The sequence below is a fragment of the Hippoglossus stenolepis genome, chromosome 14 (assembly GCF_022539355.2).
Source record: "Hippoglossus stenolepis isolate QCI-W04-F060 chromosome 14, HSTE1.2, whole genome shotgun sequence".
NCBI lineage: Eukaryota > Metazoa > Chordata > Actinopteri > Pleuronectiformes > Pleuronectidae > Hippoglossus > Hippoglossus stenolepis.
In genome coordinates, this window is record NC_061496.1 from 25,852,480 (window position 1) to 25,876,021 (window position 23,542).

General features: G+C 41.8%; 1 protein-coding gene across 1 annotated transcript in view; it reads right to left on the minus strand.

Moving 5' to 3' along the window:
• LOC124854716 (inactive N-acetylated-alpha-linked acidic dipeptidase-like protein 2) overlaps positions 1–21,831 on the minus strand; it is a 139,715-nt gene extending 117,884 nt beyond the window's left edge. The window contains exon 1 of the mRNA XM_047343002.1: positions 21,486–21,831. The gene's annotated coding sequence lies outside the window, so the exon portion shown is untranslated. The remainder of the gene's footprint in view (positions 1–21,485) is intronic.
• Between the last annotated feature and the right edge of the window lie 1,711 nt (positions 21,832–23,542).

The window sequence follows — 23,542 nt, forward strand, 5'->3', positions numbered from 1 at the left end:
TAATTGAAATGTTCCCCCCACTATTTCTTCTTCTTTTTTTAGCCCCTACACACCCGCCCCCCTCTAAAAAACGAAACAAACAGTGGATTTGGAGAATTGTTACACTCCTAGCTGCCACATTTGTTGAGAACCTTAGAATCCTATGTGTGCACTGGCATGTTAATACAGCAGTCTTTATATACGTTGATGCTGATTGGGCAACACCCCTGACACGCATAGCAAACGTCATACAACCAAGAAACTGTAGTAAAACATTGCAAAACATTTTGAGATTGAATGTGCCCCTGAAGTCCTGATTCTAGGATCTCGGATTGACCCGAACTGGCTCACGGTTCAAATATACAACTGGAGGGAGAACACACCAATGGCTGTAAATCAAACAAGAGTGGGTTTATTAAAGCAAACTGCTTACAAAAAGAAACCCAAATGCAAATAAGTCAGTAAGAATCAGTAATATAATGCAGTGCATGGATGAGCGGAAGATACAACCTGTTAAACGAACACAACACACAAAACCCAGGAGCACATTTGGGAGCTGAGAGAGAGCGAGAAAGAGGCTGAGCCAGCCGGTTAAATAGGCTCGAGACCAGCCACCCAGGTGAACCTCATCTTCCTGACCATCAGGCCACACCCGATGGCCAGCTAGGTCATTACCCAGAACCAGGTCTACCTCGTCAACTGGAAGTTCAGGGCGAACACCAACTGCCACTTCACCAGACACTAAGCCTGACTCCAAATCCATTTTGTGCAGGGGAACAACAACAGGAGTCAAGCCCATCCCACGGACAACAACACAGTTACCGTTATCAGCATGGCCAGAAAAAGGCAAGATTGACTCACGCACAGAAGAGTCTAAAGCACCTGTGTCTCGCAAAATTGTCACAGCCACCTTCTTATTCAACCCAGGAAGTGACACAAACCCTGTAGAAATAAATGCTGAACAGTTGGACCTCTTACTCGGAGTGTGGGAGTGAACCACACTCTCAGGAATAGCACAAACTGATTGACATACAGGAGCTGCTAAAGCATTAGAGCTAACTTGCCGAAAGCTATATTTGGACTTTGCTTTGAGCTCAGGACACTCATTCTTCCAATGACCTTGGCGCTAGAATCAGATTTTTTACAAAGACTGATGTGCAACACGGGTGGACGGGGCATACTTAAATCCTGGACCATTAGCTATTAAGGAATGACGATAAGATCCACCACCAAAATCCTGTGGTATCTCATCAGTGAATGTACTCGTGTGTCAAGACATATTCATTTGCCAAAACAACAGCCTCATGAGGAATTTTGTGGCAATTTTGTAAGGCACAAATTTTTGTATTTATTCCAGAATCAATAAATTGCACAAGTCTCTAAATGTGTGAATCTCTGAAGAAACACACCAGCGGTTATATCAGGTCTCAAGATCACGCACAAATTCAACATGAGTCTAAGTGTCCTGTTTCCTAAACCTCCTGAAGCGCTGCCTGTAGGCTTCAGGTACCAACTCACATGCTCTCAACACGTCTGCCTCATAGCCTTGACTGACTTTGATAGTGAAGAGTAAGCCTCTTGTGCTTCACCCACTAAGACACACTGGAGCAGGAGGGTACGGTCTTCATCCGGCCAACCTCTGGACCTCTGCCACTCTCTCGAACATTGCTTTAGCAATGAATGTTGGCACTGGGCATAAATTGCACAGAGTGCTATCATAAATTGTGAGTGCCATTCCTGGGATACGGGGCTGATCCATCTTATTTACAAGTGCTACTAATCTGGCTTCATTATGGGCCACATGTTGTAGAGTAAGAGGGGCACAGCTGGTGAGAGGCATATAGAGACTGTCATTTACATGCTTTAACTCTCTGACTAATTAGATCACAGTGATGCCAGTATGATGGAATGTTAATGTTTTCTCTTTATTACAGAATAAACACCTCTCAAGTGAAATGTCATGTATAACTACTAATGTAGCAGTAGTACTAATAGGAAATGTAGTTTTGAATCAGTCAGAATTTCATTAAAACAATGTTACAATTTGCATTCATAGCAAAAATTAGGCTGGAGGCGATGGTGTTTTCTTTACCATTTCCAAAGGGCTTAAAAAAAACTTTCCACCCGTCCTCCACTTTGTTTTCTCTTTGTTGCCGTCTCTCCCCTCCTCCCTGAGCCTCTTTCTTCGCTGTGGAAAATGCACGGTGAAGACTTGGTGAAGACAGTGACATTGCGTCTCATGCTGTCGTGACGTCCTGCTTGCTAACAAAGCGTTGGTTTGAAAGGGCTGACAGGTTGTGAAAATTCCATCAGCATGAGAAATGCCTGTTTTCCCCCTCAACTTTCTGTTTACTGCTATCAATAATTTGTGAACAACAAACAGCAGATGTTTCACTATTTTACAAAGGCTCCATGTGTGTGTGTGTGTGTGTGTGTGCGCACTTGTGTGTATATTTTGTATTTTGTTTAAATTTGTTTGTGTATACGTGGGCATGTGTGCATGTGTTGGAGCATCAGTGTGTGTGCAATATATATGTGTGTGTGTGTGTCTGCGTGTATGGAACAGATGTTCCTCACTGCCAGAAGCAGACAAAGATGGACTTTGAACACTGGAGCTAATTGTGAATTAATCAATCCATTACCATAGAGACTGAGGGGAAGAGACCACAGTGCCAGCACCAAGTAGAGTCATGCTGCTGTCATTGTAATAAACATAGCAGCAGTAGCTGTATTCTGGACAGATGAGCACCTGGCTGTTTGACCGTGCAAAGAAAACATAGATGAAGAATTATTCAGGTATTTGTCATCCTACCCCCGCCTAATTCAACATGAATGGATTTTTGTGAATCTAAACCTACTAAATAACCATAGCCAACAGTACACAATAAAGTCCATTCATTTTGTAAACTCACCTTGGGGAAATTCAAATCGAATCTAATCAAATAAATATACAAATAAATAAATAGAATAAATGCTGATATTCAGGTGTAATGTTTACCATGATCACCATTTAGTTTGCTGTGCCAGCATGTTGAAGTATTGCAACTGAAACAATAATGAATTTTACTATATTGTGCATGTATATATACACTTTCTTGATAGCTGGTACACGATTAAACTATATTTGATTAAAACAGACACCATCGCCCACCATAGCAACTTATTAAAATAAGGACGTTAGCTTATTTGTCTTTGTTAAAATCACAAAAGGTGGGTGATAGCTTACCTGGCACTGTCAAATAAAATGATGAATGAACTTTCCTCAAGTTCTCTAACATGAACCTTTGCACAAAAACCCGATGGCTAACCATCCAACATCTGTCAAGACATCGTGGTCTGAACAGCAAATATGAACCTGCTGGTGCCGGTGGAAATGTTATAGGATCACCAAAGTCAGTAAGGTTCATTACCTGGACACCAAAGATATAATTCAAATGTCGTGGCAACCCATCCAAAAGTTGTCGACATAGTTCAGCCTGGACCAAAAAGGGCCGACCAACATTAACATGGCGATAGAGCACGGCAGTAGGTATTTTTCAACACCAACTTGGCAAGAAAATACAATTTATATTCAGCACTAGCAGTGAACAAGCATCAGTGTGCAGCTGCAGGAGGCTGGGGTGAATTGAATGGCTTGATATGGTCAAGGAGAGGTATGTAAGGCAAAGAGGCTGACAACCACAAGAGTTTGGAGTTTTACCTCTCCACCGGGAATGCCAGGTAATAGGGCGATGGTGTTGAGACAACTGAATCTGCAGCTTTGGGTCAGTTCTAGACTGTTCTGTGGTGTTGTTGTTTATAATCAAATGCAACGAGTATTATGTCTTTTGGCTTCTTTTTCATATCAATGGGTTTTCTGGTGTATATTTGTTGATACCTGTTCAATCTAATGCAATCAAATCCAACAGGTCCACAGTAAATGCTGCCATAAAAAGTAAATATTTGTGATGTTAGATTTGTTTGTGTGTAGTAGGTTTGGGAATAAGCAGCACAAACTTCCACTAGCAGGCATGCATCCAGTTTTGATATATCTTCCTGGTTTGGACCATAGTGGCAACCAGACTGTGGCTGCTCCCTGGGGATCTCTGGTCCCCAACAAGCCCCATATGCAAACTGAAGGAGGCGGACTTCAGTTTGCCAACTGTGTTAACTGTGCTATGGAGTGTGCTAAGTACTGCCCAGGGAAGCACAGCAGCATTGCTTCAAATGACAAATCTGGCTTCTTGGTGCCATCGCTGAGAGTTAAATCCACCGCAGAGATTATTTCTGCAACCACTGAGGAATGATTCCAGCTATAAAACCTCAATGCACCTGGAACCACTGGAAAACAAAGAGTAAAACCCACACTGTACACAGTTCCTCTGTGTACATGGATCTAATGGTAAGAACAATGCAAATGCACTGCAGGGGGTTGTCTCCTTGGGATGACTATGGCTTAATCCACTGGTGTCAGTTGAATGTGTGGTGCTGGAGGTGGAGCAGAGCATCTTAGAGCTCCAAACCCTGACCTGTTACTCCCACACTGAGGTGCAAGTGATGATTACACACCCTGTGGCCAGCCGTCGACCGCACACACACACACACGCACATATCTACAGCATGTGTGCACACTGCTGCATGTATGCACAGTGCAATAAAACACACACACACAAAGACATACACCACATGAGCTCTGGGTATCCACGCCAGTCCTGCTGAGTCCACTGACAGTCTCATACATCTGATGTCAGAGGTCCTGAGCTCTGCAGCAGGATCCAGGGAAGCTGGGAGAATAACAACAATGAGCAAAGGCAAAACAAAAGAGAGAGACCTTCAACAGGAAAAGAAGTAGAATATATACTTTGCTGATCATGCAAAACTGCTATTAGCCCCTCACGTCCATTGAAAAAAAACAAATTAACAAATAGATACAGACCGTGTCATTTGAATTTTCATTTCTAATGCATCACAAGGCGTCATTATGACAGTGTAGAAAAACATTTAACCATAATCACATTATGTTAGTGTTTAAGTGGTGCTCATTAGAGCAGCTTCACGGAGACATTGTGATGGCATGGTAATTGTTATAATCTGCTTGATGAGATAAGCACAAATTAACAAGGGGTTCAATGCAACTGTATACGTTGACATACTATCAAATTTAGAGTCACTTTTTTTCGAGTATGTCTGATGAAAATCAAACATGTGTTAGAGCTTCATTTCTTCTGATTCAAGTATAACTTGAATCTCTGTTCCACACCCCATCCAGACTTTGTATTTGAATACATGCCAACATTAACTGTCAATTGACATTGAGGTTTCTGTTGCATATATTTATTAAATATAAATTATTACCCCCCATGCTTTGAGATAAGGGCAGAACACACGTTATACATCAGCTCGTCTTGTGATGTACTGGAGAATAATGCTGGAGTGTCTTCCCGTTTTACTCTCCCGTTGGCCTGCGCCCACATTGCACTTTAACAACAAACACCAACATTGCAGAAGTTATGACTTCCTGTCCAGTACTTGAAGGGATTACTTTTTGTTTGTTTGATTCACTGTAGAATTTATGAGCCACACTTTTCCCTTAAACACTTTGAAAGAAGTCCAACAATTTGTGCACACACAGTTCGCAGCACAGGCACAGCCAGGACATCAGGGTTAAAGTTACTGGAAGCATTCCGGACTTGCAGTCCAACTAATTAATAAGAAAATAAATGTGGTTGTCAGTGTGTGTGTGGGTTAGAGCAACAGGGCCAGCAGGGACACATAGAAAATAAGTTCTTTCTGCAGATTATCACACATTATAATATATAAAAACTGCCCACATGCCTTTGAATTGCACAACAATGGAAGACATTTTACAATGAAGACAATGTTAATAATACCAGTGCACCCTATCACCCACCCCCAGATCCTACCCTCCAACATCAACATTAAAGCTAGAGTTAATCCTGGAGAAACTAGCAAGAGCAGGCTACACTGATACATGACTTTATCAGCCCTCTCATCAAAGCTACAGCCCCAAAACACATGAACTCGCACTGCCCGACAACTGCTAAAAGACGACTTTTCCTCAACATGGTCGCTAACCTCTGGCTATCACCTCTGTCTCTCGGGCTGAAGATTTTAGTCATGTGCAGTGAGAGCACAGGGAGGGAGTGTGAAGGCAGGCAGGTCGGATAGTGACAAACAGGTACGCCAGCCAATCGCTGCGTTCAATACTACGAGCACACATATCACACATCTGATGCATTTGTGTTTCTATTATAGCCTAACGCTACACACATTCTGTGGTTATTTAACCTCTCAGATTCCAAGAATTGTGTTGGTGCCAGTCACCTTGTGTACAGTGGGTGTGTCGAAAACCTGCTGCCATTGTTGCCATGGCTGTTGCAGGAAACGAGGTTGAAGAGAGCAGCAAGACTGAACCAAAACAGTTCCATTTGAGTGCTGTGAAACCAAAACAACAAACTACAGGAAGTTGAAATGCAACACAGGGCTGGGAGGAACTGCAGAGTCTATTATCCGCGGGTGCCAAACTGTTCACATTTATTTATTTACTAGTGGTAGTGCTGGGCCCATCAGGCTGTCATCACTGATATCATCAAAAAGTTGTGTCTTAAACATGGTTACCAGCGTAACAGCAAAGGCAGGTTACAGTCAGAAAAAATGGAGGGATCTCTCTCCGTGTGTTGAAACCTCTCATCCAAAAAACGTTGCTGTCGACGCTTCATTTCCTCAGGTCCTCAGTTTAACACTCACAAAGGATGAAGTCGATTGGGTGAGTGGTCATTGAAAAGATCCATGAACAGATTCCTTTATTTCTAGTTTGATTATTTGTTTTTTCTAACAGTCTCACACTTGATTTTCTGACAATAAATGAAATAACCGTGTTCCACCTTTGTTATGAAGATGACGCCTGTGAACGAGCTGCACAAACCATGTGTGCACTATGAACCAAATGTGATTTTTTTCTGCTTTGTACACATTTGATTGGTGCTCTATCACTGCTAAGCCAGCATAGCACAACATCTGACTCGAGCTATTTGTCAAGTTAAATAAAAGCAGCAAGAAAGTCCCCAGGGAGGTGTACATTTGACATTATTTTGGAGGAACTGTAATAGTATGTGGCATATGAGGATGTTAGGGTAGGGGACGTTGACAGAGCTGAAGCGCAAGTGAGGAAGGAGGAGAGAAAAATGATAAAACATCTGGGTTTCCTTCTGGGCAGATGGCGGGGGACTGAGACAGGAGATGAAAACTCATCTTTGAGTAATGTGGCGAGAAGATGCACCTTTAGGTCTTCCCTCTTTGTACATAAAGTACAGCTGAGCTAAGTTTTGTGACAGCTTGTCATCTTGTCTAATACCCACTTCCTGTTTATGGCAGGTCTTTTCAAAACCAGTGAGGTGAGATTGCCTTTAGAGCGCCACTTCCCAGTTTTAACAGAAATATAAATTTCCCACCTGTCAGACTCTATTATTTACCTATTCACCTTTGACATGTCATTGGCCTGTCACATTTCCATGCACAGAGGTAGTTGTCCAAGTCTACCTCTGTGGGTTTGGGTGTATCTGTGTATACTCTAACTTGACAGTGCAGCTCTGGTTTCTGGAAGAACGCCACTTCATCTCGAATCCAATTTTTTTCTTTCTCTCTCCACACAGCCCGGGCAAGTGCTGCCTGTGTGTGTCCATGTGTCTATCATTGAGAGCATTTCCTTTCACACTGTGAAGGATCAAACTGAATGGAGGAATTCCGAGTCAAATGAGTTCACACCACATTGAGCAGCAGCGATGGTGAAGCCACACAGTGAAGGTCTAGTTTTACAAGGAACCTTTAGAGAAGATCTCTGTGGAGGAATGTGGACGACACAGTCACTTTACCAATTGCCAATATTTTTGATAGTTTATTTCAAATTCCTTTTAAAAAGGTACAATATAGATTTCACCTGACCTGGAGAGCATGTGTGCCGTCCTTCCAATCAGCTGGTCAACATGCTTCATTATTATTATTCCTTATCACTCCTTCCTCTGTGAATTATGTCCCCATGGACGAATCTGCAGAACATTCTTAATATCTGTCCAACATCTAAACTAATGGCTAAGAGAAGCAGTGACATCGGACCAGCACCAGGACCAGTTTTGTAAACATCATATTAAGCTCTGTCAGACTGGTTGTCATTATGAAAATAATATGATTGATAATTATAGTAATGATGCTATTATTGATACCAGCACATGCTAATAATAATAGTAACAACAACAAGAATCATAATGATAATATTGATAATACAAATACCCCATCAGCCTCCCTCTGGAACTCTCTCCACAAACACATCTGAGACTGCACCAATCTCACACTGTTCAAATCACAAATCAGAACTCACCTTTTCAGAACGGCTTTTAATGTGTGATGTATGTTGTGTGCTCTATGATTTTAGTGTGTAGCTTTTTCTGTTTAATTTTAACGTTTGCAAATTGTCTTTGAATACTGTGAAAAGCACTCTATAAATAAAATGTATTATTATTTTTATTATTATTATTATTATCAGACTAAACTGTACAGAAAACAATGCCTATCAATTGCTTGACCGGAGCCCTGACTGCATAGTTCCACTCACTGAAGTGAAACACAGACGAACAACTGGACGTTTTCTGATTGAATATTAGAGACGATGGCTGTTTTTTAATGACTTTAATGTCCCTTTAACTGTAGTGGCCATTACTCTTTACTCTGGGCCTGGTTTTGACAGTTTAAGTTGTGGACTATCACACGCAGGTGGCGTGTCTCACTGAGTAACTGCTCACCAATGTGATGGTGGCGCAGAGTGGGAAAGAGAGAGGCCCCATTCAACTGCCAGTCAGGCTTAAAGAGGACAACGTCACCTTTCTGTATACACACACGAAGGAAAGTAGTCTCTTTGTTGTGAGCGCACCATGTGGATCTCTCTCATAGTGTTTCGTGCTGTGGCCATCGACACTACAGTGACAAAAAAAAGACTGCAGGTGACTGAAGGCCTGATAGAAAACACATATTTTGTATATTGGTACTCTGGTTGATACACATACTACACGGTATAGTATACAACACAGAAGTATTGTCAAAGATAAGCACCAAACGTATAGAAATGGTACATACAAATAAGTTATACAGTTTAGCAGATTCAATGCACATATAAATGAGATGGGAGATGTCAAGATATTGCATCATATTAGCTTTAATAAGTCAAGTGAAAGACACAGCAGGGTGGAAACAACATTTACAGTTATTCACCAAATCTAAACTCTTCACATTAAGTATAAAAATACTACATACTTAAGTAAAAACAAGCTGTCACAACTAGACATATGACACATCAGGCACAAAGTGCACACAAGCACATGCAGATGCACTCACACACAAATATCTTACTTAAACCCCCTTCAGGACTGTCATTACCATCACTGGGTTTATTTATGATGTTCCTCTCAGTGCTGGGAGAAAAAATAATGTAGCTGCTTTTCATAAAGTCTCTGTAATGGATCCCTAATGGATTTGTCAAATTGACTGGGGAGGAGAGGAACTGCTCGGGGGGAGGGAAATGGACACAAAGTGGTCTTTGATCAGTGCATGTGTGTGTGTGTGTGTGTGTGTGTGTAAGACTACAAGTGTGCGTATGTAGAACCGGCGCATGTTTGTTAAATTCACGTCATGGATGCTGTGTCTTAACTTGTCAGCAGCCACCGTGAGACGTGTTCCGCAGGAGACCAGTGTATTTCACAGCACTATATAAATACTGATATACTAAAAAAAGGGTTTCTCTAAAATGGCATTTCTAAAGTCATAATAATTTACGAGAATTTGAAGTTGAAATTACAGATGAAAGACCGCCTCACGTCTTGTGACAACCTGGTTGGTGTCAGGGTGTGTTGTCACATATGACAGTGTGTGCTGTCAGCCAGACAAGTGGGGCGTCTTCGCAGACTTGGTTCCGTTTCCTTTGAAGTATAATTACATGCTTCATCTCAGGGACTGACACTCGGCACACATCAACTATCATGTCTAAAGTATTCAAACATTAAAAAAAAGAATGCATGCTCTTTCTTACTAAGTAAAGCATTAGATGAAGTATGACAACATACTCTGAAATGAATATGACAACATGACCTGAACCTCAAAGTGCTGAAATTGTATATTTAAAGAAGTGATTTAACAAAAAAAAACAGACAGTGAGTGAGTTTTTCTGGTTGGTGGTTACTCAGTATAGGAAATCTGCGTCTCTCGTCAGGAATTAAAACAGATTAGAATGTTAAATACTCTGTATCCAATGCAAAGCCTAAAAATCATAAGTAAAGTACAGAAAACCCTGTCAGCAACAATAATACATGTCCAAGGACTGCATGTTGCTGCTCATACAACAAAAGTGGACTTGTATAATTTCCTGCAATTTCCTATGCTCCTCACTCCACTGTCAGTGCTTTTTTGAAGGAGTGGAAGGACATCTGTGTTTTGGTAAAAAGCTATAAACGCAGTACAGTCTGATCCTGAAAGTATAATTAAGGAGGTTTAATTGAAGAGGTTTGCTGCAGTTATGAGGAAGCTGACATTCAACTTTTTCCCAACTCAAACATCAATTACAAATGAAGGCTGAATATTCCTTTCTTTGCTTTCATAATCTCTGCAGCGGAAGTATGCACCACCCCATACCTGACGCTCCAGAGAGGATAACTGCAAACTCTCCTGCTGCATTCTTCATATGTAAGGAGAAAACCACAGACAAACTCCAAACCTCAGCGTGTGGACATTTTCTGGCATTCATGTCTTTTTTTTAACAGTACATAAGATGTTGTTGTGACACCACTGTACAACACCCATTACTCTAAATACTCCATCCACTGAGAGGTCAAAGTGAATGGACACGACAGCCTCACTGCAGCAGCTCACAAACACAGACCCACAGTATTGGCTCCCTCCTCTATCTCCTGACCCTCAAGCTCATGGTTGTTATTAGTGTAAAGCTACGTACGTTACATACCATGTACTTACATCTATTTGGTCAGTCATTTTCTCCCATTGCCACACAACCAAGTAATCAATTCCTTGTACAATTTGTTGACACGCATTGCTTAAGTCCTGGCAGTTTGTAAAAATAATATTAAATTCAACGGTGAAAGCATTTCCCAACAATCGGCTTTCCCCACATTCATTTGAGGTGCTTTAGAAGAGTGGACCTAAAGCTATAGGCTTAGCTGCTAAAAGCTGTGCTTCAGTTTGCTGAGGGAATCAAATTTGGTTTCCTGTAGTAGATGATAAGGAAATGTTACAATCTCATTTAAGGCTGACTATATATTAAACAACATTCAGACAAAATGGCGTTCTGGCTTAGTCCTCACTGATTCTACAGCAACCTCTCTCGCTCTCCCACACTCGCAAACACAGCGTCTAACTGAATCAGAAGTAAAGGTCATCCGCTGACTGCAAGCGTCTGCAAGTCGCTCACAGATAATGGAATGAACAACCCATTTTGTTTGGTGCCAGCAAACCTAGAAGATTATTTTGAGCGTACACACCAATAGACCAAAAATAAGTACAATTAACAAAATAATAAGGAAACACATTAATCAATACATTTTCCCAACACATCACCTCTTTCACACTTATACCAACTCAAACAATTATATACATCCACACATACTCCCTCGCAGTGTCAAGCAGTGTTCACTCGAGAGTCGGAAGGGTACTCTGGCCGCAGCTCAATTTGTCCGTTAACTAAAGGTCACGGCGAGTGTGTTTTACCAAGGAGTCGGTATTTCAGAGCTCATTTGCTCCATCTTACTTCGAGACTCCGGCTCACAGTGTGAAAGACAGCAATGTACCGCCAGACAGAGGAAAAAGCACAGCAAGAAAGACACAAGTTAATGTGTCCATCTGCCTGTCAAGCCCATCTCATTCAAACGATAGGTTGAAGAGCGATCACAATCAGACCCTTTACAGGAAACGTTAACAGTCTTTGACTAATTGCAGACTATATTGTCTGACCAGGACTGTCCCCTGTGATAATGGCAGCAGAAGTGACACTGAAATTAGCCCGTTTTGTGCCAACATCCAGTCATTACAACACTGATGGTCACAAGGCATACAGCTCCTGCCTGAACCCAATAAACGATCAGTGCAACTACTGATAGGTCTAAGTGAAGGGTTTTCAACATCTACCACTGTGGGGCTTACCTTGGTCAAATTGTGACGGTTGCCATAACACTTATCCACCTGATAGATACTTGTTAGCCAGCTTCACAGTATTCTGACATAGGTTACTCACTGCTATATCGTTTAAGCAAACGCTCAGTCAAAGGCCAAATCATCAGATTTTGAAATGCATGCATGTATAAAGGAAAATATTAAAATGTATCTGTCTGGATGAGAAAGTGGGGACTAAGTGTTGAACTCCTCAGCTCAATCAGCTGCATTTCCATGCCCTGTGTATCCAACCAGTCTATCAGAGATAAATCAAATTCATGTCCATGCAAGCTGTCGGGCTTGATCAAGAAAGAGAACATTGCTAACTTGCTGACAAAAGCCGTCCATGTGTCGAACATGTCCAAGAAAGTTTGCCCTGTACGAGTTTCACAACCCACTTCTCGTGCTCAAGTTCTGGGTAGTCTTGGCCCTTTTCAGCCAGGAAGGCCTTGATGGCATCAAAGCAGCCGACAAACTGCTCCAAAACTTTTCCGCAGCTTAGCCAGCGAACCGCTGAGTGGAGAGGGATGTCTTTGTACGCGCAGTCCATTTCCCCGAGCAGCGACTGGAACTGTCGGTGCGTCAGTGAAGATCGCTTAACTATAAAGTTAATAATCTTTACCACTGTAGCCATTACCCATTAAGAACTGACTTTGACCGACTATTTTATTAATCTGACTGCTCTCCTCTGTCTCCCGACCATGGCGGGGGGCGCCATCTGTTGTTACTGCAAAAATCTTACCGATGTCAATCCCTCGCTCCTCAAAATGTCCCATCAACACCCTGGCTATGTCCTCACCTTTTGTTGTGTCGGACATTGGCTTTAAACAGCAGAGCTCCTCTCTTACAGTCGAATCACAGTATTTTGCCATGACTGCCAAGCGTGGTACGTCGTTCACGTCAACGCTCTCATCAAGTGCAATGCTAAATACCACGGCATCTTTTATCCCAGCTGTTTGCTGCGCCCTGACATTTTCTGCCATTTCTCCGATGCGTTGCTCAACACTTTGATCTGCTATGGGGATGTCTCTGATTCTTGATTTGATTGTCTCTTTGTTTGGTAGTCCTTCAAACAGAACCTCTGAGCTAGAGAGGACAGCCTCCTTTATATATTCGCCATCAGTAAATGGCTTTCCATGTTTCACAATGCAGTGAGCAATGCGAAAGCTTGCTTCAGTTGCATGGTTTTTGGCAGTGGCAAAGACTTTGAGAGAGTTGGCTTCCCATACCTGGACACTGCACGTTTGATTGATTCTCCCTTGTCTGCCTGATCCTTGAAACTTCTTTTGTGCTTTGTCTCAAAGTGGCGCTTAACACTGGACATTTTGGCAAACAACATTTTCAAAACATAACCTTATTCCTTATGAAAAACAAAGCCATAGTCTTCTGCCCATGAGGACGGAAATATTTTTTTTAGCTAGCGGGGTTGCCATCATCAATACACCTGAACGGCTGCACTTCACGGAGACTCAGGTGGGAAAATGCGAGCTGCGCCGGCTGGGAGGCGTCTTCTTCTTATTATTTAATGGCGATTGGCATCCAGCCTATGGTGCATTACTGGCACCTAGTGGCTGGGAGGTGCTAACATCAATCAAGCTAAATAATACAGGCTGCGTGACGGCAAAACCTTTGAACATTTCTTTAACAGAAAATCGCCTGTGTGTCAATGATTATGGCGACAATGATGGCACACAGTGCCTAAGATTGCTGAACCCCTGAACTATAAAGGAAGTGAAGCCAGTGAAGAGGGAGTATCTATGGACAATGAATGTAGGGAATTGTGAACAGAAGACAGGGAGAGATAGCGAGACAGAGAAAGATAACCTCAGCGAAAGCAAAGACAAACAAACTGAGAAAATGCCACCGGAATGAAAGGAGAGTTGACATTTTTAAGGTTGTTTGGTTTTTCACTTTGGGGACAACACAAGAGTAGCTTGAATTATCTCTCTGTTGTCTCTATCCGCTGCATGACTCCTACTTACACTCTTGTTCTTCAGCGTTCTATATTTAACACATCTGATGAGGCTGTTCCTCTAAATTAAGATGCAGGGGGGACACAAGGCGGCATCATGAATTAATGAGGACTGTAAAGGTCAGGGCCTGACAACACAGAAGAAACAGCACATTTGCTACTTGCATGGTCACCAACATCAAAATCACTTGTGTAGAAGTGCGATGAGACGATAATCCCTCTTCCACAGACCCAGCAATGCACATCAAAATTATGACATCAACCCAAAAACACCATATGTCAGGATGAAATGTATGTTTCATTGGGGATTTTGGCCACACAATTTGAAACACTTTTCTTCAAATCAAGTGTTGCATTTAGTTAATGATTACAACAAACTATCTCCCAGTATCTCTCAGAAGCAACAGAAATTTCTGCAGATATGCGTCATGAGAAAAATGCCCCATGTGCATGATGTGCAACAGTTCAGGCGCTTTTAAGGATTTTGTGGAACTTTCACATTTCATCTGTACTGCAACATACTTCCTTCCATAAAATGGGTGAAATATAAATAATCTTACATGACATTTTGGAAATCATGCTCACTAACTTGGTCCTCATTCCTTTGGTTTTTACAAACAATAGTGCCACAATTTTCAATGAGTGATTTCTGCAAAAAAACTGCGAGAGGATTTAACACACTAAAGAGGTTGGTAGTTATTCATTTTGAACTTTGGGGAGAGCCAAGCTGCCTGTTTGTTCTTGCTTCAAGTCATTATGCTAAACTAGAGCTAATCTCCTCCAAGCTTAGCATGCACCAGAGCGGTATCAATGATCAAGTTTTCTCCTGGGACATGAACATGAAAGGTTGTATATTATCATTATCTCACTTTTATCTCTTTATTGTTATCCTGTTTTGTTCTGCTCGCTGCAAAAACAAGAATATGACTTATTTGATACGCATGAAGTCAACTCCAACTCTTGTGTGTTTTTTCACCAAGGCTTCCTAAAGCTAAGACATAGCATAATCACAGTAGATCAGACCTTGTCAAGCTTTGTTTTTCTCTATTGAATCTATCTATGTTTATTTTTTTTATTTTTTTTGTCCACTAGGGTGCAGCTCGGGCCGCAATTCTATGTGTGAACCGATGGTGAGAGAAATTTAACCAAGCATGTTTTGTTGTGTCTGAACCCGACCAGAGCCTGATGTTTTCAGTAATTGCGAGAGAGAAAATTTGAGTTGACAGACCAAACCCAACCCGAATATCATTTAAAATTTTGTATCCACACTCAAGTGTCCACACAGTTCATCTCCACAGGGGAGGATGGAACTGGACAAAAAACGTCTGTGGTTTATTTTGAGAATTCATACCATTGTATTTGGAAAGAGCAATTGCCTTACTTTTGTATTTATTTACTTTTTGGTACACTGAATACCACCATCCAAATGCTATTGAGCTCCATTGTACTGAGGTGAACTGGAGCCGACAAAATCACACCACTATTATCTCATGAGAAGGTGAAAGGAAAAGATATCCCCCGGTGTTTTTTGGGCTTGCACCTCTCTCTCACGCGCACGCACACAAACACACACGGCCTTGAGGTATCAGCTCGCTTTTGTGCAGAGATGAGTAGTCAGGGCCGTCCTTATCAATGCTCGATGATAATAAAGAAGGTAGGATGCTTTTCTCCCTCACGGAGCGCAGATAACAAAGAAAGTGCTGGACTGTCTGAGATACCGCTCTGCAGCCCAGCCTCCCGTCCTCCTCATCCTTTCCTCCCTCCGCCTTCTACCGCCTCCCCCCTTCGTTTCCTCTGTTCCCTTTTGTTGTTTGAGAGACACATCAGATCATGTTGCAGAAGAAGAAGCGAATTGACGACAGGTGATACCGCATCTGCTTGCAGGTACGGAATGTCAGATGGTATTAAGAGAGAAAAAAGCAGAGAGAGAAAAAAGAGGGCTGCGGAAAAATCAAAGAGCAGCAGGTGCAAAACAATGCCAGAAAGCTGGAAATGTTCATGTATTATTTGTATAAAATTAGCAATTATAATGTTCTTTGCACTTTCAGAAATGTAAGAAAATTCACATGAAAATAAGCACAAGACAAAAAATAAATAAAATAAAGATGTTTAATGTCTATTAAAGTTATTTAAATGATAATAGTTAAAAAAAATGAAACTAAGACAACCACATTTGTTAGTAAACCCCCAACAGGTCAGGTTGACTTATAAATAGTATAAACCTTGAGTAAGTATATATATATAGCAACTTGAAGAAACTGAAAAGAGGGGACAAAGAGATCAGGCTTCTTTCGGTGGATGGCGGTCCGTATGGACGCAGCCCACTACCACCATTAATGGATCTCCATCTCCATAAGCAAAGACTGCACCACACCCCTCCACCTCCAAACAAGGACTGTACATCACACACACACACACACACTGAACCCCCAATCCTCCAGAAAATATGGGCCACATCATCAGCACCCCTCCACGCTGAAGGACTTTACCATTCTGGTACCACCAACCCACCACCTACGTCACCTGCCAACCCAGCCCCTACCTCCAAACAACAAGAACTGTTCCTGAATCTACCTGAACTCCTGAACTACACAGGAGAGAAACCATCTTTGTACTGTGCAAGTGGCAGAATTGTCTTCCATGCAACATGCACACACCCACACATGCCTCCGTTCGACAGGGAAAACGATGCCTCTTCTAATTAAGTACACAAATGAAGATTTACACCTTTGTTGGCTGTAGAAATGGGAAGGGAATAAAGCATTTGTTAGCATTTCATTTTTTTATTCCCATCACAGAACCAACAATCCACCAACCTAAAAAAAACATACTGGTCATTTGTCCCTAATGCAACTACAGTAGGAATAGCAGGCCTTCATCATTTTTGTAACAATAATAAACTTGCAATAAAGGTTGTGGAATGGGTGTGGGTTAAAGGTTTTAGGCGCAAAGCATACTCGGTACTTTGAGGGAAAAAGTAATGGTTTATAATTGTTTTCTGGTTTATAACTAATAAAGTGGCTTCACATGTGGAAACGTTCTATGCTCATGCAGTCAGTCCTTCAATTCTAGGCTTCAGACATCAAATATATCCCTTTTGAAAATAAGCAGATGATGAAACGTATGTAATGTGGCCATACCACACATTATCATGGAGGAAGCGATGTATTTGAGTCAAGCTGTTCAATCAAATCAGACACTAGACTGCTCAACCCGACTGTAGTCGCTCTTACTCTTTAGTCCCAATGATATATGTATCATCTCTAAAAAAAAAAACACCACAAGAACAATATCACTTGAAACCAAACACAAAAGATGTAGCTACGTAATCTAAGATAAGATGCTGTGTTACTGCACAAAGACTGATTCTCCTGGCTACCCTCTGAGCATTCTGACGGAGCAGGTATCTTTGTTGTGTGAGAGACAACTGGAGAGTCTGTTTAGGTGAACAAAGTGTATGTGGGGTGAGGTGGGCGGCCTCCGTCAAACTACCTGCACCACGCGTTTGTCCTCATGTCTCTATGTGCATCTTCATCATCTCACTCTTGCACTTCCTTAAGCTTTGATGTCACATCCCAAATTTCCCCGCAACCTCAACTGGTGACACTCCGGCTCCCTGGAGAGTTTGGCTGTGCACAAATAATGACAAAACTGGAACAGCCTCAGCCTGCACACGTAAAATATCACCTGTGGACGTGGATGTGGCTTTGTCAAGTTTCAGAAGATAATTCTGATGATGTCATCAGGCAGGGACACTCAAAAGAAGAGACACATTTGAGTTGCACTAATGTAATGAAGGATTTATGGAGTTTGACCAATTCTAGAGGCATCTATCAGTGCTACATGGAATAACAGCCTACTTGATTGTTGGATGAGCCCATTAAACAAAAGCTACAACTAATTGCACACATTTTATTTGATCAGCAATTCAATAGGCCTTAACCAAATAATATCAAGAAAACTGCTGAGATCAAATCCCGGTTTATCGAAATGTATGAAAGAGAAATAATCGGCAATAATGGGGTGAAAACGCAGTTTAGGTACAAATACAAAATAGTGTTTATGCACCTTTTTATGGTGGTTTACGCACTTGTTAATGTCCAATAAGTTTAAGGCAAATTCATCACCATTGTTTACTGAGCATTATATGACCGTTCAGAGCACAACCTCATCTTGCCCCCGGCCCCTTCTCACTGTTGCCTGGCACCCAACCCCTGCTCTCCCTGTCTCCTTAGCGTACAGCCCTCGCTGACTGCACACTCTCAAAGTCCAGTCTCTGTTGTTAACTGACCAAAGTTCCTGTGGGTTCTTCCTGTATGCTGTGTGAACGGCTCCATGTGATGCAGCAGCTCATCAAAACGGGGCAAAGACATATGGTTGACTTTTTACTGTTAACATCCATACACAGATCAGATGTTCCTCCGATGTGAGACGCTGTAACCTAGGACAACAGAGAGCTGTGTGCGTAGTTCTGTTGGTTTGTGACGTAATGGTAAACTCGGGTGATTTCTCTGTGCTTCTTCGCAGAATGTTTTGTGTGTGGGCGTGTACTTGGCCATTTTCACAACGAATGCACTCTGTCTATGTTGTTGTGTTATTATTACACATGCATTCATTTAAAATCTGGATTGTATTGTCTCTTAATATGTTTTGTATCCAAAAATCTTAGTTTGTATAGTAACTAGCAACTATAGCTAGATAGATTGTAAAAGTGGAATAAAAAGTACAACATTTGCCTCTGAACTCTAATTGAGTAGATGTATAAAGTAACATGAATTTGCAACACTCAAGTTATGTAGTTTCTGACTAAATGTAATTGACTAAATGTATTTAGTTACATTCCATCATTGTTTAACCCACATCAGTAGAAATAACAAAAATAAGAATAAAATGCTTGGGCTGTATGATTCAATTTCAGTTAATCTAGTCTCCTAGTCTATATATAGTCTTGTATTTGGGTGACACTTTTTAAATAACGGCGTAATAGAGCTGCCCGAAAATTATAGTTTACCCAACTTTTTTTTTTTTTACCAATACAGCACGATCTATTACACCTGACAGAACTACTTCCTGTTTCAGCTTAAATCTAAATCTCGTGGTTTTCTGTGCTATGAATGAAGGATTAGTAGAGACATTTGCGGTAATCTACAACAAGTACTTCTTCTGAACTGTAACTGAAAGGTTAAATCAACAAATTGTACGCATTGAGCTCACTTTGGCGAACTTAATCTTTCCTCTGATTTGTAGTTATCGGAACACAGCCTTGTCACTGACCCGCCTCGTCTGCCACCCACAATATTTCCGTAAAAAGCTGATTCAAACCTGCCTGACTGTGCAGGTTATGGTCCGACCCTAACCTTACTCCTTCTCACTGTGTAAAAGCATTGCACAAAGCCGGTAATGGCTTGAAGCCTAAGACATACAAGGGAGTAAAAACAAGTACTTTACAACATCTGCTGCACCACTTGTCACCATTGTTTTTGTTTTCCCTCCAACAAAATCACCCTTTAAGTAAAAGGGAAATTCTTTCAAACCCTTCAGAGTTGTATATTCATCATGCAGTGTACTATCATCCAACCATTCATCACCTTTGTCATTATTATTACAGACTTATCTTCTCATATCATTCCACATATTATGAAACATTGAATATTACTGCTTGAACTTCATTAGACGCTGATGGATAGTTTCATTCAGAACAACCATATTTTACCTGATCATATGATGTGTACAGTAACAATCTGAATGGAGAAATGAATGGTGTAAGTACCTTAACATTTCAGTTACATTACAAGACAATAGGTGATGACACGTTTCCGTTGCTCATTAATATCAAGTTCCTCATCTCTATGCTTTTATTTTGCGAAATGAGTAAAGCTGTACATTCACGAAGCAGTATCTCTCCCCTCTTCCTCTGTCTGTCCCACACACAGAGGGATACAGTGATACCTGATGCCTGCAGCCACAGCACCTGTTAAATTACAACCTGCCGCTCTGTGTGTGTGTTCACACCAGCTCGTACAATACAAAACACAGTGGTACAAAACCACAGCAGGTAGACAATGTTGTACAGCGGGTCTTCTAACCCTCACCTCTGTCCCTCTGTTAATGAATGTTAGTGAGGAGGAGCCCCTGGGGGAACACAACACAAACACCCTGGGTTTGTTACATGCTAACCAGTGCACCTGCACACTCTTTATCAGCTTCACTTGGTTACTAAGGAACCAAATGAAACTGAACTGCAATAGCCTGCTAAACTCTCACTGAGAGAAACTCTGCTTCTGCGGCTACTTTCACACTTTGCTTTCCTTGGCTTTGTTTGTGTGTATGTTCATGGCTGCATTCAGACATGCACTGAACTCCAGATAATCTCACAGTATCCGGAGGGGCTGTATGTGAGAATGCAAAGGTCTGAGGGAAACGCTCCGGATTTTCTCCGGAGTTTCTCCTGACAGCCCCCTAGTAGAAACTTCATCATGTACGAATGAGCATGTTAAAATACAGCAGGAGATCCTCTGGAGGATTCACTGCAATTGTGTGGTTGCGTTGACAATTTTTCTTACACACGACCGACACAAAACCGAAAAAAAAAAAAATTCAAATATTTCAGGTTAAAAAAGCAGAGCAATACACGTAAAAAGACCCCGACGTCACATGATCTCCACAGTCCTGCCTCCTGTTCCACCCCTCACTTGAAAAGCTCTGGAGATTTCTGTGATGCTGTGAACAGAGATTCTCCTGCTTAGATTGTTCATATGAGAAAGGAAAACTCCGGAGAAAGATCGGGCCCTATTGTCTGAGCATTCTCCGGAGTCGATGTCTGAAAATGGCTCGTGTGAAGGTAGACATTGCTCAAGGATGCAGGTCTCTCCTCGGCCATTTCTTAAAAACAGATTGGCTGTAATAATATGTTAAAAAACCTTTGGCAGTCCGCTGTTAGCAATGTCAACGTGTGTGTGTGAATGTGTAATGGTGAGAGTGTGTGTGTGTGTGTGTGTGTGTGTTCTGATGTCAACAGGGACTGCCTGCATCACTTCACTCCCCCCTTGTGTATTTGTAGCAAGCTACCACTGTTCATTAAGGAGGATGGGAATATTGTTAACTTGTTTACTGGACTCGCTCTCAGAGCAGCGAAGGTTCAAGTAACCTGATTAACCTGAATGGCTCTTGAACCGGAGTATGACCAGCCGCATGTAATCACAGGCAGTGATGGATGAAAGAAGAGAAAGAAAGTAATTGAATTAATTTGGGGAAATGGAGAGCATGCACACACATTCACACATCCAGTCCAGGTCCTTGAGCTCGAAGCAAACTGAATTTGCACATTTACCTTGCAAAGCTGAGTTGGTTGAATGCCCCAGTGGTTGCCTCAGTCTGAGCGTGTGTGTGTGTGTGTGTCTCAAAGAGGGGGCAGCAGAGGATACCGGCCACCCTAACAGAATCTTCTCTGTGCCTCTCTATGCTTCTCCAGCTACAAAAGTAAAGCCGGCAGTGAGAGCTGCCTGCCGTCTCACCTGACACTCCTCCAGCCTGTAAAAACACTGCTTGGTTACTTGTATGTCTGCTTTACCTATAGGCTACACTGACTGCTCTGTGTATTCACTTACTGTGCTCACTTTTACACCTGTTAGTTTGCCCTGGCTGTGTTGTGTCTGCCTGTAATGCTAGCTTCTCTCTCTGTGTGTGTTTCTGTGTGTGTGTGTGTGTGTGTGTGTACCAGCATTAGCATAGCCCTTCCTCCTCTCTCACCTGCACTCATCCAACCTGTTTGGCAGTGTCTTGTCAGCATTTTTGTGTGCCGTAGTTGTCTCTGACTTTAGATGACATTACAATGAAAGGGGCGGCGCAAGGCATTTTTGGCCCTATGAAAGAATATTACATTGCCCGTCACCTGAAATTCTTTACATTAACTTTTAATACAGGAACAGCTTTTTGGAGGTTTTTGGCAATGACTACTGTATTTCCTTGTATAAAAGTAGTCCTTTCTACTCAAAACTTTTTTTTGTACAAATGCATTGATTAAGTCAAATTCTTTTTTAATTTGAATTATTTTGAAACAGGTACAGTAAGGGCACTTTTAGTAATAAGAATAAGAATCATAATCATAACAGTAATAGTGTTCTCTGGTGGGGCTGTCCATGCTGGGCCCTTGGAATTGTACTAACAAATCCAAGAGACTTACTCTCACTATAAACCTAACCCGCTAACTCCCAAGTCTACTCCTAACCTCAATCTAAACCTTTACAACATGTCTTCACCTTAAAATTATTATTATTATTATTATTATTATTATTATTATTATAGTGGATCTCTTTTTTGTCCTCATAAGGAATACACGTTCCCATAATGTGGCTGTGCAAACAGTCCAGGTGAAAAAGTTCACAGCATAGTCCCAGCAGGTCAAATAGCAGAGACCCATTGTCAACAAGCTTGACAGGTTGACCAAGAAGTCACTCAGGCCACTGGGTAATGTCCCGGGGCTCCCGATGGGCAATCTGCCACTGCCTAAACTCACCCTCACCTCAATTCACATCTTAACTCGCACCGTTCTCAGAAAAAGACTGGGTCTTTGGTCCCATGAGGATTTCTATTCCCAATGGTGTGCAGACCAAGAAAAGGTAACAAAAATGAGTACACACTCACAAACACAGGCCAGACCTTAAGTCAGGTGGTAGCAGTTGCTAGGTGCAGGTAACTTAATATGAAATGGAAGTGATATGATGTTTTATGTGCGGTTTCTGTAAATTGACTTACAGCCGCGCAGCTGGATCAATCTCACTGATATGGATTCTGGCTCGGGCTGCTTCCCCTCCAGCTGCTACTGAGCACAACACCATTTAACACCATAACACCTACTGTATCTGCTCCTTTTCCTTTTTTTTCGTCTCCAATTTTGGCAGCAGCCCTTCTGTGTGGAGTTTGAATGTTCTCCCCACGTTAGTACGAATGTGAGCTTGAATGGCTGTTTGTCTTTGTGAAGCGTTGTGAGACATGAACTCCGGAGGAAGCCTGCAACATCGGGTCCAGACTTACTCTCTGCAGTGTTGAGGTGAGGGGCGGTGAAGCAAGCAGAGGCAGTACATAATGCATTTATTCCACTGCAGAGATCACAGGTTTGTGTTTACAGCACATGGCCCTAATCACCGAAAGCTCTCTTGACATATTTGTTAGTGTCTTCTACGTGTTTGACACCACTTTTTCATGCTGAGATAATTGGAAGCATCTTAAGTCGGCCCTGTGATACACTAGTCACTATCCTAACCCTAACCCTTTCTCCCACGTTGGCAAAAGGGCTTTATTTTATTAAGACCTAGGATAATAGATTTCCTAATAAACCATTATTGCCAACTTGCCAAGTACAGCTCATGTTTTACCATCAAATAACAA